Source organism: Rana temporaria (assembly GCF_905171775.1).
Source record: "Rana temporaria chromosome 3 unlocalized genomic scaffold, aRanTem1.1 chr3a, whole genome shotgun sequence".
Lineage (NCBI taxonomy): Eukaryota > Metazoa > Chordata > Amphibia > Anura > Ranidae > Rana > Rana temporaria.
Genome location: NW_024404423.1, coordinates 114973 through 134201, shown reverse-complemented (window position 1 = coordinate 134201; position 19229 = coordinate 114973).

Below are 19229 nucleotides of genomic sequence, written 5' to 3'. Positions count from 1 at the left end.
GCCGGTGGTCGCAGGATGGGTAAGTAGTGTCCCCTTGCTTCGGCGGGGTGATTTCGGCTGGTGCATTCCTGGGGAGGTCGACTGAGGGTCCGCCCTGCTTTCCTCTCTCCCTTTCCTCTACTTCCTTCCCTGTTTATGGGTGACGGCTGTGAGGTGGGGGGCTGTCCTGCTGGGGGGTTACTGTGTTTTAAGTCTATAATTAGCTATAGGTAGTCTATGCTTGCGAGCTCCCCCTAGTGGGCAATTCTGTAAAACACAGTTGCAGGTAATCTTAGCCAGGCCTGGCCCAAATAGATTCAGAATGTTCCTCAGTGGTGGAATCTACGGTGAGTGCGTTGGTGCACTTTAATTTATTTGTAATCCAAGGGAATGATCAACACAGGTGCTTGTGGACCAATCCTTCAGTCAGCGTCGGTCAATTTAGCTAGCGTGACTTTTAGATGTTCGCCCTCTGAGCTAGATCAGCCAACCATACGTGGCCCTGGCATGTGGAGTATTACAAGTCATAAGGCTGAGGTAATATTGAAACTTGGGCAAGTGCCCTCTCACCCGAGCAGGCCCAGTCCTCCTGAGTCCCTCACGAGAGATGCGCTGATCAGTCGCCGCTCTGCAACACACAGTCTCCGCTCTCCACTGTTACAACCGTCAGCTGGAGAGTTTCTCCGGTCTCTTGGAAACACGAGCTGGAGGCACTTGATCTTGTCTCTCTCTGGATGGCTGGTCTTCCGTTGGTTCCCGCCTCAGGCCTAGCTGCTTGGCTGTAGTGCTCTCCCTCGTTCCGCAGAGGGGAGAGCGCCGATCCCAAGAGAGAAAAATCAGCTCCTCCCCGCCTTTAAGTAACCTCCCCCATAAAGCTGTGCGGGGTTGCAATGTTCTCTGGGAAGCCAATGCATTGTGGGTACCATAGACTATTTCTACTAATGTCAATGGAGTCCGTTTCTCCTAATCCTTCAAATCCCACAATGCATTGCTTTAGGAAAAAGTAAACACATATACACAACGTGACTGGAACTCCCGGGGATTTAGGTATACATAACTATCAAATAGTCCCTGATAGTATGACCCCGCTACACTTTGCTTTTTTTTTCAGTGGTTTAATACCGCTTTAAGTGTGTTGTCACTGCTTCCATAGGAATCGAGCCCGAAACTCTATAAGCATATTGGCTAGCTGGAAAATGACCCATCCAGAGTTTATTCTGGATGATATCTCTGTCCCGCTGGTTCTGTTAGAGAGAGATATTTTTTTTTTTTTGAAAAGCCTATGGCGTGTGAACACACCCAAAAAACTCCACCCGGTGCAGAAAAAATGTGCACACACATAAAGAGTGTTCACAAAAACGTGCAGACGGGTGCAACGTCAAGTGGTCCTCCTGTGAAGAGGGACCCAAACCCTGATCCCCCGGGGCGTTAGGCTCCAGACGGGGACTGAGGTACTGTGGTCCGAGCAACCGAAGCCGACACAGACCCAACTTCCTCGGAGGGACTGCCGAAACAGAACCCTCCCAGTACTAGGTGAGGCCCCTCCCCCGAAGGGAGACCCCATGAGAGCAGGCGAACTAAGCCAGAAGGCCATGTCCACCCACTCCCAAGACGTTCAGGGCTGGCCCGAGGACCCGCACCCTACTAATCACACAGTGAGACAAAACGTGCACAACAAAAAAATGTTAGAGAGAGATATGTCCTCTAAGCAAAGCACAGCATGCTCAAAGCATCCCAATATCCATGGGATGGAACCAGTTATAGGTGTGTGCAGCCTATGGCATTAGGGTGTGCACCCCAAAGCTCAAACACACACTACCGATCACTCATCATGTTCATTCAGAAAGGGAAGGGGGCGATAAATACATATTTACCAGCCCCTTCCCTCACTCATCCTAAAACATCCCCGCAGCAACAGCTGGCAGGAGAGGAAAGGAGGGAAGCAGGTAGTACTGCAGAGGGAAGGAGGTGGAAGCCAGGGCAGTAGGGGGAATCTGTGCTGCACATGATGATTAGGGTGTGCCTGGGCACATCCGGCACACCCTGTGCGCACGCCTATGCCAGTTATCCTTGGTGGTCCTGCATATTGAACACAGCTTTTGTTCTCATAGGAACCAGAGGCCACCTCAGATTGCAACCCAATATGGATTTAAACACTGCCCATACTAGGCAAAATGCCAACGAGGATCAATCGAGGAAAAAGGGCCCAGATCCCAGCAAACCCATAAGGCCCGTCCACACGATCGGATATTCCGACAACAATTGTCGTGTTTTGTCGGATAATCCGACTGTCTGTACGCTCCATCGGACAGTTGCTGTCGGAATTTTCAACAACAAATATTGGATGTTCCTGCACTTAAATTGTCAGACTAAACTCCAAAGTACAAACACGCATGCTCCGAACCAATGCTAACCATCAGACAACATTAGCAGAAGTTGCCCAAAGGGTGGCGGTAAAGAGCTGAAAAAACACGTAGTTTTGTGTATGGTGACTGAAAAAGTTCTGCCGTGTGTATGCAGAACAAGTTCACGGCCAACGCCCCACGTATTTGTCCGATGGAAGTCCGATCGTGTGTATAAGGCTTTAGAGAGGCTGCCTTCATGACCGAACCTTTACTCAAAACTAGACTGAAAGAGAACCCATCTGGAGCAGCAAACTGCTAAAGAGCCTGATTCTGGAAAACTTCCTGCTGAGGATGTAGCCCATGGGGTGTTCAACCTGTGGCCCTCCAGCTGTTGCGCAACTACAAGTCCCATGAGGCAATGCAAGCCGCTGACAGTTACAAGTGTGACTCTCAAAGGCAGAGGCATGATGGGACTTGTAGTTCTGCAACAGCTGGAGGGCCACAGGTCGAGCACCCATGACATTGTAGCCTTTAGAGAGCATAACATTATGGCTCAATCCTTGATCCCACCTGGAGCTGTAAGTCACCAAAGGATCCTTCGTAGCCTAAAGCTTTGATCTTGACAATCTTCCCAGCTGAAGAGATAGCCCTTCGAGTACATGCCTTCAGAGCTCAGTCTTTCCCCAAGCTGGACTGAAAAGAGATCCGGCGGAAGTAGTAAATCCCACCTAGAGGCTTGGCTCTCCTTCCAGTCTCGGATGCAGCCCCCCATCAAATTATTGTATAAGTAAGGGATAGTCTACCCATGAGACATTGCGTATGACGGGGACTGCCAGTCTCGGATGCAGCCCCCCATCAAATTATTGTATAAGTAAGGGATAGTCTACCCATGAGACATTGCGTATGACGGGGACTGCCAGTCTCGGATGCAGCCCCCCCATCAAATTATTGTATAAGTAAGGGATAGTCTACCCATGAGACATTGCGTATGACGGGGACTGCCAGTCTCGGATGCAGCCCCCCCATCAAATTATTGTATAAGTAAGGGATAGTCTACCCATGAGACATTGCATATGACGGGGACTGCCAGTCTCGGATGCAGCCCCCCATCAAATTATTGTATAAGTAAGGGATAGTCTACCCATGAGACATTGCGTATGACGGGGACTGCCAGTCTCGGATGCAGCCCCCCCATCAAATTATTGTATAAGGGATAGTCTACCCATGAGACATTGCGTATGACGGGGACTGCCAGTCTCGGATGCAGCCCCCCCCATCAAATTATTGTATAAGTAAGGGATAGTCTACCCATGAGACATTGCGTATGACGGGGACTGCCAGTCTCGGATGCAGCCCCCCCATCAAATTATTGTATAAGTAAGGGATAGTCTACCCATGAGACATTGCATATGACGGGGACTGCCAGTCTCGGATGCAGCCCCCCCATCAAATTATTGTATAAGTAAGGGATAGTCTACCCATGAGACATTGCGTATGACGGGGACTGCCAGTCTCGGATGCAGCCCCCCCATCAAATTATTGTATAAGTAAGGGATAGTCTACCCATGAGACATTGCGTATGACGGGGACTGCCAGTCTCAGATGCAGCCCCCCATCAAATTATTGTATAAGGGATAGTCTACCCATGAGACATTGCGTATGACGGGGACTGCCAGTCTCGGATGCAGCCCCCCCATCAAATTACTGTATAAGTAAGGGATAGTCTACCCATGAGACATTGCGTATGACGGGGACTGCCAGTCTCAGATGCAGCCCCCCATCAAATTATTGTATAAGGGATAGTCTACCCATGAGACATTGCGTATGACGGGGACTGCCAGTCTCGGATGCAGCCCCCCATCAAATTATTGTATAAGTAAGGGATAGTCTACCCATGAGACATTGCGTATGACGGGGACTGCCAGTCTCGGATGCAGCCCCCCATCAAATTATTGTATAAGTAAGGGATAGTCTACCCATGAGACATTGCGTATGACGGGGACTGCCAGTCTCAGATGCAGCCCCCCATCAAATTATTGTATAAGGGATAGTCTACCCATGAGACATTGCGTATGACGGGGACTGCCAGTCTCAGATGCAGCCCCCCATCAAATTATTGTATAAGGGATAGTCTACCCATGAGACATTGCGTATGACGGGGACTGCCAGTCTCGGATGCAGCCCCCCCATCAAATTATTGTATAAGGGATAGTCTACCCATGAGACATTGCGTATGACGGGGACTGCCAGTCTCGGATGCAGCCCCCCCATCAAATTATTGTATAAGTAAGGGATAGTCTACCCATGAGACATTGCGTATGACGGGGACTGCCAGTCCCGGATGCAGCCCCCCCATCAAATTATTGTATAAGTAAGGGATAGTCTACCCATGAGACATTGCGTATGACGGGGACTGCCAGTCTCAGATGCAGCCCCCCATCAAATTATTGTATAAGGGATAGTCTACCCATGAGACATTGCGTATGACGGGGACTGCCAGTCTCGGATGCAGCCCCCCCATCAAATTATTGTATAAGTAAGGGATAGTCTACCCATGAGACATTGCGTATGACGGGGACTGCCAGTCCCGGATGCAGCCCCCCATCAAATTATTGTATAAGGGATAGTCTACCCATGAGACATTGCGTATGACGGGGACTGCCAGTCTCGGATGCAGCCCCCCATCAAATTATTGTATAAGTAAGGGATAGTCTACCCATGAGACATTGCGTATGACGGGGACTGCCAGTCTCGGATGCAGCCCCCCCATCAAATTATTGTATAAGGGATAGTCTACCCATGAGACATTGCGTATGACGGGGACTGCCAGTCCCGGATGCAGCCCCCCATCAAATTATTGTATAAGTAAGGGATAGTCTACCCATGAGACATTGCGTATGACGGGGACTGCCAGTCTCGGATGCAGCCCCCCATCAAATTATTGTATAAGGGATAGTCTACCCATGAGACATTGCGTATGACGGGGACTGCCAGTCTCGGATGCAGCCCCCCATCAAATTATTGTATAAGTAAGGGATAGTCTACCCATGAGACATTGCGTATGACGGGGACTGCCAGTCTCGGATGCAGCCCCCCATCAAATTATTGTATAAGTAAGGGATAGTCTACCCATGAGACATTGCGTATGACGGGGACTGCCAGTCTCGGATGCAGCCCCCCCATCAAATTATTGTATAAGTAAGGGATAGTCTACCCATGAGACATTGCGTATGACGGGGACTGCCAGTCTCGGATGCAGCCCCCCCATCAAATTATTGTATAAGTAAGGGATAGTCTACCCATGAGACATTGCATATGACGGGGACTGCCAGTCTCGGATGCAGCCCCCCCATCAAATTATTGTATAAGTAAGGGATAGTCTACCCATGAGACATTGCGTATGACGGGGACTGCCAGTCTCGGATGCAGCCCCCCATCAAATTATTGTATAAGTAAGGGATAGTCTACCCATGAGACATTGCGTATGACGGGGACTGCCAGTCTCGGATGCAGCCCCCCCATCAAATTATTGTATAAGTAAGGGATAGTCTACCCATGAGACATTGCGTATGACGGGGACTGCCAGTCTCGGATGCAGCCCCCCATCAAATTATTGTATAAGTAAGGGATAGTCTACCGATGAGACATTGCGTATGACGGGGACTGCCAGTCTCGGATGCAGCCCCCCCATCAAATTATTGTATAAGTAAGGGATAGTCTACCCATGAGACATTGCGTATGATGGGGACTGCCAGTCTCGGATGCAGCCCCCCATCAAATTATTGTATAAGTAAGGGATAGTCTACCCATGAGACATTGCGTATGACGGGGACTGCCAGTCTCGGATGCAGCCCCCCCATCAAATTATTGTATAAGTAAGGGATAGTCTACCCATGAGACATTGCGTATGACGGGGACTGCCAGTCTCGGATGCAGCCCCCCCATCAAATTATTGTATAAGTAAGGGATAGTCTACCCATGAGACATTGCGTATGACGGGGACTGCCAGTCTCAGATGCAGCCCCCCATCAAATTATTGTATAAGTAAGGGATAGTCTACCCATGAGACATTGCGTATGACGGGGACTGCCAGTCTCAGATGCAGCCCCCCATCAAATTATTGTATAAGTAAGGGATAGTCTACCCATGAGACATTGCGTATGACGGGGACTGCCAGTCTCGGATACAGCCCCCCCATCAAATTATTGTATAAGTAAGGGATAGTCTACCCATGAGACATTGCGTATGACGGGGACTGCCAGTCTCGGATGCAGCCCCCCCATCAAATTATTGTATAAGTAAGGGATAGTCTACCCATGAGACATTGCGTATGACGGGGACTGCCAGTCTCGGATGCAGCCCCCCATCAAATTATTGTATAAGTAAGGGATAGTCTACCCATGAGACATTGCGTATGACGGGGACTGCCAGTCTCGGATGCAGCCCCCCATCAAATTATTGTATAAGTAAGGGATAGTCTACCCATGAGACATTGCGTATGACGGGGACTGCCAGTCTCGGATGCAGCCCCCCCATCAAATTATTGTATAAGTAAGGGATAGTCTACCCATGAGACATTGCGTATGACGGGGACTGCCAGTCTCGGATGCAGCCCCCCATCAAATTATTGTATAAGTAAGGGATAGTCTACCCATGAGACATTGCGTATGACGGGGACTGCCAGTCTCGGATGCAGCCCCCCATCAAATTACTGTATAAGTAAGGGATAGTCTACCCATGAGACATTGCGTATGACGGGGACTGCCAGTCTCGGATGCAGCCCCCCCATCAAATTATTGTATAAGGGATAGTCTACCCATGAGACATTGCGTATGACGGGGACTGCCAGTCTCGGATGCAGCCCCCCCATCAAATTATTGTATAAGTAAGGGATAGTCTACCCATGAGACATTGCGTATGACGGGGACTGCCAGTCTCGGATGCAGCCCCCCATCAAATTACTGTATAAGTAAGGGATAGTCTACCCATGAGACATTGCGTATGACGGGGACTGCCAGTCTCGGATGCAGCCCCCCATCAAATTATTGTATAAGTAAGGGATAGTCTACCCATGAGACATTGCGTATGACGGGGACTGCCAGTCTCGGATGCAGCCCCCCATCAAATTATTGTATAAGGGATAGTCTACCCATGAGACATTGCGTATGACGGGGACTGCCAGTCTCAGATGCAGCCCCCCATCAAATTATTGTATAAGTAAGGGATAGTCTACCCATGAGACATTGCGTATGACGGGGACTGCCAGTCTCGGATGCAGCCCCCCCATCAAATTATTGTATAAGTAAGGGATAGTCTACCCATGAGACATTGCGTATGACGGGGACTGCCAGTCTCGGATGCAGCCCCCCCATCAAATTATTGTATAAGGGATAGTCTACCCATGAGACATTGCGTATGACGGGGACTGCCAGTCTCGGATGCAGCCCCCCCATCAAATTATTGTATAAGTAAGGGATAGTCTACCCATGAGACATTGCGTATGACGGGGACTGCCAGTCTCGGATGCAGCCCCCCCCATCAAATTATTGTATAAGTAAGGGATAGTCTACCCATGAGACATTGCGTATGACGGGGACTGCCAGTCTCGGATGCAGCCCCCCATCAAATTATTGTATAAGTAAGGGATAGTCTACCCATGAGACATTGCGTATGACGGGGACTGCCAGTCTCGGATGCAGCCCCCCCCATCAAATTATTGTATAAGTAAGGGATAGTCTACCCATGAGACATTGCGTATGACGGGGACTGCCAGTCTCGGATGCAGCCCCCCCATCAAATTATTGTATAAGTAAGGGATAGTCTACCCATGAGACATTGCGTATGACGGGGACTGCCAGTCTCGGATGCAGCCCCCCCATCAAATTATTGTATAAGTAAGGGATAGTCTACCCATGAGACATTGCGTATGACGGGGACTGCCAGTCTCAGATGCAGCCCCCCATCAAATTATTGTATAAGTAAGGGATAGTCTACCCATGAGACATTGCGTATGACGGGGACTGCCAGTCTCGGATACAGCCCCCCCATCAAATTATTGTATAAGTAAGGGATAGTCTACCCATGAGACATTGCGTATGACGGGGACTGCCAGTCTCGGATGCAGCCCCCCCATCAAATTATTGTATAAGTAAGGGATAGTCTACCCATGAGACATTGCGTATGACGGGGACTGCCAGTCTCGGATGCAGCCCCCCATCAAATTATTGTATAAGGGATAGTCTACCCATGAGACATTGCGTATGACGGGGACTGCCAGTCTCGGATGCAGCCCCCCCATCAAATTATTGTATAAGGGATAGTCTACCCATGAGACATTGCGTATGACGGGGACTGCCAGTCTCGGATGCAGCCCCCCCATCAAATTATTGTATAAGGGATAGTCTACCCATGAGACATTGCGTATGACGGGGACTGCCAGTCTCGGATGCAGCCCCCCCATCAAATTACTGTATAAGTAAGGGATAGTCTACCCATGAGACATTGCGTATGACGGGGACTGCCAGTCTCGGATGCAGCCCCCCATCAAATTATTGTATAAGTAAGGGATAGTCTACCCATGAGACATTGCGTATGACGGGGACTGCCAGTCTCGGATGCAGCCCCCCCATCAAATTATTGTATAAGTAAGGGATAGTCTACCCATGAGACATTGCGTATGACGGGGACTGCCAGTCTCGGATGCAGCCCCCCATCAAATTATTGTATAAGTAAGGGATAGTCTACCCATGAGACATTGCGTATGACGGGGACTGCCAGTCTCGGATGCAGCCCCCCCATCAAATTATTGTATAAGTAAGGGATAGTCTACCCATGAGACATTGCGTATGATGGGGACTGCCAGTCTCGGATGCAGCCCTCCCATCAAATTATTGTATAAGTAAGGGATAGTCTACCCATGAGACATTGCGTATGACGGGGACTGCCAGTCTCGGATGCAGCCCCCCATCAAATTATTGTATAAGGGATAGTCTACCCATGAGACATTGCGTATGACGGGGACTGCCAGTCTCGGATGCAGCCCCCCCATCAAATTATTGTATAAGTAAGGGATAGTCTACCCATGAGACATTGCGTATGACGGGGACTGCCAGTCTCGGATGCAGCCCCCCCATCAAATTATTGTATAAGTAAGGGATAGTCTACCCATGAGACATTGCGTATGACGGGGACTGCCAGTCTCGGATGCAGCCCCCCCATCAAATTATTGTATAAGTAAGGGATAGTCTACCCATGAGACATTGCGTATGACGGGGACTGCCAGTCTCGGATGCAGCCCCCCATCAAATTATTGTATAAGGGATAGTCTACCCATGAGACATTGCGTATGACGGGGACTGCCAGTCTCGGATGCAGCCCCCCCATCAAATTATTGTATAAGGGATAGTCTACCCATGAGACATTGCGTATGACTGCAGAGATCTAAGAGAGTGTTAGGGTGAGTTGCACCTGACCAGAGGACAAAGCAATCCGAACTGAACAAGCTTGTAGGATTGAGAGTCCGGTGCGTCTCTATTCTCCATTCAGACCAAAAGACGCACATGAAATGCATATATCCCCTGACTGGACTCACGGATAAGCGAATATAGCAAAAATTATATTATTTATTAATGAAATACAAACATAATATGAAAAATAGAATAAAATTGCTCTTAAATGTGTAGCGCCTGTGTACTTTTCATTACAGGTGTTAAATTTAGTGGGATGGGAGAGTTATTTGCTTTCATCGGGGGTCATTCTGTACTCCAGACATGTAGTTCCATCTCTGGATGGCAGGTGGCGCCAGAGGGGTCCAGGCGGAGTCGCTTTTCCCCAGGAGCCAATTGGAGGAGTTTTCCCTCGCGGAGAATGCTGGGGAGGGGTATTTCTGTGGCGGAGGCCATTGCTCGGGGTTCTTTGCGAGTTCCTGGTTCCAGGTGAGGCACCCACCTTTAGGGTGTGCGCACATCACGGGCCCCGGCGATATGGCCTGCCAGGCCGCACGTGCTACGCGGAGTTCCTGACTCTGGGCCCTCATGGCTCAGAGCAACTGAAGCTACAATGGGGCCCCAGTGACTTACTGGGTCCCCACACTTTGAGAGAAAGATCCCAAGCTGGCTGGGCTGTTCGGTGGGGAGTCGGTCTGAGGTGAGCCCGGAGGCAGGTGATCCAATAGGGCCTAGACGATCCATCGGGGATCTGGGTGACCGGACACTGACAGGTTGTATGCTGCAAACTGTCAGTCGGTGGCCCCAAATTACTGACTGAGAGGATTGGCTCTACGTTCCTGAGTACTGAGTCTGTGGCAGAACCCTTTACTAATCCAAATCCTACTAGAGCCATTGGTGGCAGAGACTTGTTCCTTCTCAGTGGTTCCGAGTGACACCCCGGCAGGGCCAGATTAAGAACATCATGGGCCTGGTGCTGAGGATTTCGGTGGGGCCTTTTAGGCTGCATTCACACCTCCGCGACAAGTAACGCCGCGTAGGCGGCGTATTTTGCCGTGAATAGTGTAACTTTTTTTTTACAAATCCTTCCTATTGCTTTGTATGGCCGAACGCCAATGCCGCCTGAAAAAAAGGGTCCGGGACTTTTTTTCATGCCGCAGGTGTACGGCGTCTATGAGATGTGAACCATCTCATAGACAGCAATGGGAATTCTCCCCTCCAGCGGCACGAGCGGCCGGCGTCGGGCGTTTTGTCGCAGAGGTGTGAATGGGGTGTAATAAATAATAAATAAATGTGTGGGAATGACATGAACGCAGCCCAGCCAAGGCAAGTGACCAAAGGCACAGAACCCAGAAGGAAGACCGGGTGAAGATGGAAGCACCCGGGCCCCGCCTGATTCATCGCAGCACTGGAGGGCCCCGCCTGATTCATCGCAGCACTGGAGGGCCCCGCCTGATTCATCGCAGCACTGGAGGGCCCCGCCTGATTCATCGCAGCACTGGAGGGCCCCGCCTGATTCATCGCAGCACTGGAGGGCCCCGCCTGATTCATCGCAGCACTGGAGGGCCCCGCCTGATTCATCGCAGCACTGGAGGGCCCCGCCTGATTCATCGCAGCACTGGAGAGCCCCGCCTGATTCATCGCAGCACTGGAGGGCCCCGCCTGATTCATCGCAGCACTGGAGGGCCCCGCCTGATTCATCGCAGCACTGGAGAGCCCCGCCTGATTCATCGCAGCACTGGAGGGCCCCGCCTGATTCATCGCAGCACTGGAGAGCCCCGCCTGATTCATCGCAGCACTGGAGGGCCCCGCCTGATTCATCGCAGCACTGGAGGGCCCCGCCTGATTCATCGCAGCACTGAAGGGCCCCGCCTGATTCATCGCAGCACTGGAGGGCCCCGCCTGATTCATCGCAGCACTGGAGGGCCCCGCCTGACTCATCGCAGCACTGGAGGGCTCAGTCTGATTCATCGCAGCACTGGAGGGCCCCGCCTGATTCATCGCAGCACTGGAGGGCCCCGCCTGATTCATCGCAGCACTGGAGGGCCCCGCCTGATTCATCGCAGCACTGGAGGGCCCCGCCTGATTCATCGCAGCACTGGAGGGCCCCGCCTGATTCATCACAGCACTGGAGGGCCCCGCCTGATTCATCGCAGCACTGGAGGGCCCCGCCTGATTCATCGCAGCACTGGAGGGCTCCGCCTGATTCATCGCAGCACTGGAGGGCCCCGCCTGATTCATCGCAGCACTGGAGGGCCCCGCCTGATTCATCGCAGCACTGGAGGGCTCAGTCTGATTCATCGCAGCACTGGAGGGCCCCGCCTGATTCATCGCAGCACTGGAGGGCCCCGCCTGATTCATCGCAGCACTGGAGGGCTCAGTCTGATTCATCGCAGCACTGGAGGGCCCCGCCTGATTCATCGCAGCACTGGAGGGCCCCGCCTGATTCATCGCAGCACTGGAGGGCCCCGCCTGATTCATCGCAGCACTGGAGGGCTCAGTCTGACTCATCGCAGCACTGGAGGGCTCAGTCTGATTCATCGCAGCACTGGAGGGCCCCGCCTGATTCATCGCAGCACTGGAGGGCCCCGCCTGATTCATCGCAGCACTGGAGGGCCCCGCCTGATTCATCGCAGCACTGGAGGGCTCAGTCTGATTCATCGCAGCACTGGAGGGCTCAGTCTGATTCATCGCAGCACTGGAGGGCCCCGCCTGATTCATCGCAGCACTGGAGGGCCCCGCCTGATTCATCGCAGCACTGGAGGGCTCAGTCTGATTCATCGCAGCACTGGAGGGCTCAGTCTGATTCATCGCAGCACTGGAGGACTCAGTCTGATTCATCGCAGCACTGGAGGGCTCAGTCTGATTCATCGCAGCACTGGAGGGCCCCGCCTGATTCATCGCAGCACTGGAGGGCTCAGTCTGATTCATCGCAGCACTGGAGGGCTCCGCCTGATTCATCGCAGCACTGGAGGGCCCCGCCTGATTCATCGCAGCACTGGAGGGCTCCGCCTGATTCATCGCAGCACTGGAGGGCTCAGTCTGATTCATCGCAGCACTGGAGGGCTCAGCCTGATTCATCGCAGCACTGGAGGGCTCAGTCTGATACATCGCAGCACTGGAGGGCCCCGCCTGATTCATCGCAGCACTGGAGGGCTCAGTCTGATTCATCGCAGCACTGGAGGGCCCCGCCTGATTCATCGCAGCACTGGAGGGCCCCGCCTGATTCATCGCAGCACTGGAGGGCTCAGTCTGATTCATCGCAGCACTGGAGGGCCCCGCCTGATTCATCGCAGCACTGGAGGGCTCAGTCTGATTCATCGCAGCACTGGAGGGCTCAGTCTGATTCATCGCAGCACTGGAGGGCTCAGCCTGATTCATCGCAGCACTGGAGGGCTCAGCCTGATTCATCGCAGCACTGGAGGGCCCCGCCTGATTCATCGCAGCACTGGAGGGCCACGCCTGATTCATCGCAGCACTGGAGGGCTCCGCCTGATTCATCGCAGCACTGGAGGGCCCCGCCTGATTCATCGCAGCACTGGAGGGCCCCGCCTGATTCATCGCAGCACTGGAGGGCCCCGCCTGATTCATCGCAGCACTGGAGGGCTCAGCCTGATTCATCGCAGCACTGGAGGGCCCCGCCTGATTCATCGCAGCACTGGAGGGCCACGCCTGATTCATCGCAGCACTGGAGGGCCCCGCCTGATTCATCGCAGCACTGGAGGGCTCCGCCTGATTCATCGCAGCACTGGAGGGCCACGCCTGATTCATCGCAGCACTGGAGGGCTCAGTCTGACTCATCGCAGCACTGGAGGGCTCAGCCTGATTCATCGCAGCACTGGAGGGCTCAGTCTGATTCATCGCAGCACTGGAGGGCCCCGCCTGATTCATCGCAGCACTGGAGGGCCCCGCCTGATTCATCGCAGCACTGGAGGGCCCCGCCTGATTCATCGCAGCACTGGAGGGCCCCGCCTGATTCATCGCAGCACTGGAGGGCTCAGCCTGATTCATCGCAGCACTGGAGGGCTCAGTCTGATTCATCGCAGCACTGGAGGGCTCAGTCTGATTCATCGCAGCACTGGAGGGCCCCGCCTGATTCATCGCAGCACTGGAGGGCCCCGCCTGATTCATCGCAGCACTGGAGGGCTCCGCCTGATTCATCGCAGCACTGGAGGGCTCAGCCTGATTCATCGCAGCACTGGAGGGCCCCGCCTGATTCATCGCAGCACTGGAGGGCTCAGTCTGACTCATCGCAGCACTGGAGGGCTCAGTCTGATTCATCGCAGCACTGGAGGACCCCGCCTGATTCATCGCAGCACTGGAGGGCCCCGCCTGATTCATCGCAGCACTGGAGGGCCCCGCCTGATTCATCGCAGCACTGGAGGGCTCAGTCTGATTCATCGCAGCACTGGAGGGCTCAGTCTGATTCATCGCAGCACTGGAGGGCCCCGCCTGATTCATCGCAGCACTGGAGGGCCCCGCCTGATTCATCGCAGCACTGGAGGGCCCCGCCTGATTCATCGCAGCACTGGAGGGCTCAGTCTGATTCATCGCAGCACTGGAGGGCTCAGTCTGATTCATCGCAGCACTGGAGGGCCCCGCCTGATTCATCGCAGCACTGGAGGGCTCCGCCTGATTCATCGCAGCACTGGAGGCCCCGCCTGATTCATCGCAGCACTGGAGGGCCCCGCCTGATTCATCGCAGCACTGGAGGGCCCCGCCTGATTCATCGCAGCACTGGAGGGCCACGCCTGATTCATCGCAGCACTGGAGGGCTCAGTCTGACTCATCGCAGCACTGGAGGGCTCAGCCTGATTCATCGCAGCACTGGAGGGCTCAGTCTGATTCATCGCAGCACTGGAGGGCCCCGCCTGATTCATCGCAGCACTGGAGGGCCCCGCCTGATTCATCGCAGCACTGGAGGGCCCCGCCTGATTCATCGCAGCACTGGAGGGCCCCGCCTGATTCATCGCAGCACTGGAGGGCTCAGCCTGATTCATCGCAGCACTGGAGGGCTCAGTCTGATTCATCGCAGCACTGGAGGGCTCAGTCTGATTCATCGCAGCACTGGAGGGCCCCGGCTGATTCATCGCAGCACTGGAGGGCCCCGCCTGATTCATCGCAGCACTGGAGGGCCCCGCCTGATTCATCGCAGCACTGGAGGGCCCCGCCTGATTCATCGCAGCACTGGAGGGCTCAGCCTGATTCATCGCAGCACTGGAGGGCCCCGCCTGATTCATCGCAGCACTGGAGGGCTCAGCCTGATTCATCGCAGCACTGGAGGGCCCCGCCTGATTCATCGCAGCACTGGAGGGCTCAGTCTGATTCATCGCAGCACTGGAGGGCCCCGCCTGATTCATCGCAGCACTGGAGGGCCCCGCCTGATTCATCGCAGCACTGGAGGGCCCCGCCTGATTCATCGCAGCACTGGAGGGCCCCGCCTGATTCATCGCAGCACTGGAGGGCCCCGCCTGATTCATCGCAGCACTGGAGGGCCCCGCCTGATTCATCGCAGCACTGGAGGGCCCCGCCTGATTCATCGCAGCACTGGAGGGCCCCGCCTGATTCATCGCAGCACTGGAGGGCCCCGCCTGATTCATCGCAGCACTGGAGGGCCCCGTCTGATTCATCGCAGCACTGGAGGGCTCAGTCTGATTCATCGCAGCACTGGAGGGCTCAGTCTGATTCATCGCAGCACTGGAGGGCTCAGTCTGATTCATCGCAGCACTGGAGGGCCCCGCCTGATTCATCGCAGCACTGGAGGGCTCAGTCTGACTCATCGCAGCACTGGAGGGCCCCGCCTGATTCATCGCAGCACTGGAGGGCTCAGTCTGACTCATCGCAGCACTGGAGGGCCCCGCCTGACTCATCGCAGCACTGGAGGGCCCCGCCTGACTCATCGCAGCACTGGAGGGCCCCGCCTGATTCATCGCAGCACTGGAGGGCCCCGCCTGATTCATCGCAGCACTGGAGGGCCCCGCCTGATTCATCGCAGCACTGGAGGGCCCCGCCTGATTCATCGCAGCACTGGAGGGCTCAGTCTGATTCATCGCAGCACTGGAGGGCTCAGTCTGATTCATCGCAGCACTGGAGGGCCACGCCTGATTCATCGCAGCACTGGAGGGCCCCGCCTGATTCATCGCAGCACTGGAGGGCTCAGTCTGAAAATGTAAGTGTACACTAATGTGCTAATATGCTGGGCATACTTGTACGTTGTGGCATAACCTACCCCAGGGCCTCTAATAAGTAATAATGTCAGGAAAGTTTACTACCGCTTTATTATCACAGGATCCCAGGAGCCTCTCATGGGGCCCCCTACTGACCCGGTGGACGGTGGCCCTTGGGCAGTGCCTAAGTGCACAGTTGCCAAAATTTAAAAAATATTTTCAGGGCCACTTTTTTATATAAGTGCTATATTTAGAGTAGCTGAGATCCCCGATGTTCCTCTATACATCATAGTAGTAATCACAAAATGAAATGAGTACTAATAATGGGGCAGAACAAATATGAGAACTGAGATTTCCTTCAGTTGTGTCCATTCTAGAGCTGGTAACATTGAGGATATTCAGTATAATTTTAAAGAACTGTTTTTGTGGGTAAGCGACATAGGGGAGGAGTATGGACGGTATATAAGTGGGAAGTATGTGCAGGTGAGGGAGAGGAATGTGGAGGGTCTAACAGTGGGCACTATGTAGAGGAGAGGAGTACAAAGGGTACGGAAAAAAGCACTATGTACAGGAGAGGAGTGTGAAGGGTATGACAATGGGCAGTATGTACAGGAAGAGTGAGGGGGTATGACAGAGGGTAGTACGTACCAGAGAGAAGTGTGGAGGGTATGATGGGGCAGTATGTACAGGAGAGGAGTGTGGAGGGTATGACAGTGGGCAGTATGTACAGGAGAGGAATGTAGATGGTATGATAGTGGGCTCTATGTATAGGAGAGGAGTGTGGAGGGTATGACAGTGAACACTATGTATAGGAGAGGAGTGTGGAGGGTATGACAGTGGGCGGTATGTACAGGAGAGGAGTGTGGAGGATATGACAGTGGGCACTATGTATAGGAGAGGAGTGTGGGGGATATGACAGTGAGCAGTATGTACAGGAGAGGAGTGTGGAGCGTGCGACAGTGGGCACTAAGTACAGGAGAGAAGTGTATGACAGCAGGCACTATGTACAGGAGAGGAGTGTGAAGGGTATGACAGTGGGCGCTATGTATAGGAGAGGAGTGTGAAGGGTATGACAATGGGCAGTATGTACAGGAGAAGTGAGGGGGTATGACAGAGGGTAGTACGTACCAGAGAGAAGTGTGAAGGGTATGATGGGGCAGTATGTACAGGAGAGGAGTGTGGAGGGTATGACAGTGGGCAGTATGTACAGGAGAGGAATGTAGACGGTATGATAGTGGGCACTATGTACAGGAGAGGAGTGTGGAGGGTATGACAGTGAACACTATGTATAGGAGAGGAGTGTGGAGGGTATGACAGTGGGCACTATGTATAGGAGAGGAGTGTGGAGGGTATGACAGTGGGCACTATGTATAGGAGAGGAGTGTGGAGGGTATGACAGTGAGCAGTATGTACAGGAGAGGAGTGTGGAGCGTGCGACAGTGGGCACTAAGTACAGGAGAGAAGTGTATGACAGCAGGCACTATGTACAGAAGAGGAGTGTGAAGGGTATGACAGTGGGCGCTATGTATAGGAGAGGAGTGTGGAGGGTATGACAGTGGGCGCTATGTATAGGAGAGGAGTGTGGAGGGTATGACAGTGAGCAGTATGTACAGGAGAGGAGTGTGGAGGGTATGACAGTGGGCGGTATGTACAGGAGAGGAGTGTGGAGGGTGTGACAGTGAGCAGTATGTACAGGAGAGGAGTGTGGAGGGTATGACAGTGGGCACTATGTATAGGAGAGGAGTGTGGGGGATATGACAGTGAGCAGTATGTACAGGAGAGGAGTGTGGAGGGTGCGACAGTGGGCACTAAGTACAGGAGAGAAGTGTATGACAGCAGGCACCATGTACAGGAGAGGAGTGTGAAGGGTATGACAGTGGGCGCTATGTATAGGAGAGGAGTGTGGAGGGTATGACAGTGGGCACTATGTACAGGAGAGGAGTGTGGAGGGTATGACAGTGGGCACTATGTACAGGAGAGGAGTGTGGAGAGTATGACAGTGAGCACTATGTACAGGAGTGGAAGGATATTTAGGGACTGAGTAGTGGTTAAGCGGGTCATACATGGATTGAAATTATGCCAATTATGCAGAGACCAGCCATAGTGAATCTATGTATGGGCTAGCTGGTTTTACACAAGTCAATCTATTAATCAACTTGAGTACAACCAGCCTGTTTTTTTTTCCTTAAAACAATCAATGCTGCCAGCTAAAGTTAGCAACACTGATCATTGTATGCACTGGCAGAACACAATAACACTGCAGGAGTGATTCCCCCATCCACAGGTCAGCAGGTGAGAGGGTGTGTGGGGACAGGTGAGGGGGTGTGTGGGGACAGGTGAGAGGGTGTGGGGACAGGTGAGGGGGTGTGTGGGGACAGGTGAGGGGGTGTGTGGGGACAGGTGAGAGGGTGTGTGGGGACAGGTGAGAGGGTGTGTGGGGACAGGTGAGGGGGTGTGTGGGGACAGGTGAGGGGGTGTGTGGGGACAGGTGAGGGGGTGTGTGGGGACGACAGGTGAGGGGGTGTGTGGGGACAGGTGAGGGGGTGTGTGGGGACAGGTGAGGGGGTGTGTGGGGACAGGTGAGAGGGTGTGTGGGGACAGGTGAGAGGGTGTGTGGGGACAGGTGAGGGTGTGTGTGGGGACAGGTGAGGGGGTGTGTGGGGACAGGTGAGGGGGTGTGTGGGGACAGGTGAGAGGGTGTGTGGGGACAGGTGAGGGGGTGTGTGGGGACAGGTGAGAGGGTGTGTGGGGACAGGTGAGGGGGTGTGTGGACAGGTGAGAGGGTGTGTGGGGACAGGTGAGGGGGTGTGTGGGGACAGGTGAGGGGGTGTGTGGGGACAGGTGAGGGGGTGTGTGGGGACAGGTGAGGGGGTGTGTGGGGACAGGTGAGGGTGTGTGTGGGGACAGGTGAGGGGGTGTGTGGGGACAGGTGAGGGGGTGTGTGGGGACAGGTGAGGGGGTGTGTGGGGACAGGTGAGGGGGTGTGTGGGGACAGGTGAGGGTGTGTGTGGGGACAGGTGAGGGGGTGTGTGGGGACAGGTGAGGGGGTGTGTGGGGACAGGTGAGGGTGTGTGTGGGGACAGGTGAGGGTGTGTGTGGGGACAGGTGAGGGTGTGTGTGGGGACAGGTGAGGGGGTGTGTGGGGACAGGTGAGGGGGTGTGTGGGGACAGGTGAGGGTGTGTGTGGGGACAGGTGAGGGGGTGTGTGGGGACAGGTGAGGGGGTGTGTGGGGACAGGTGAGGGGGTGTGTGGGGACAGGTGAGGGGGTGTGTGGGGACAGGTGAGGGGGTGT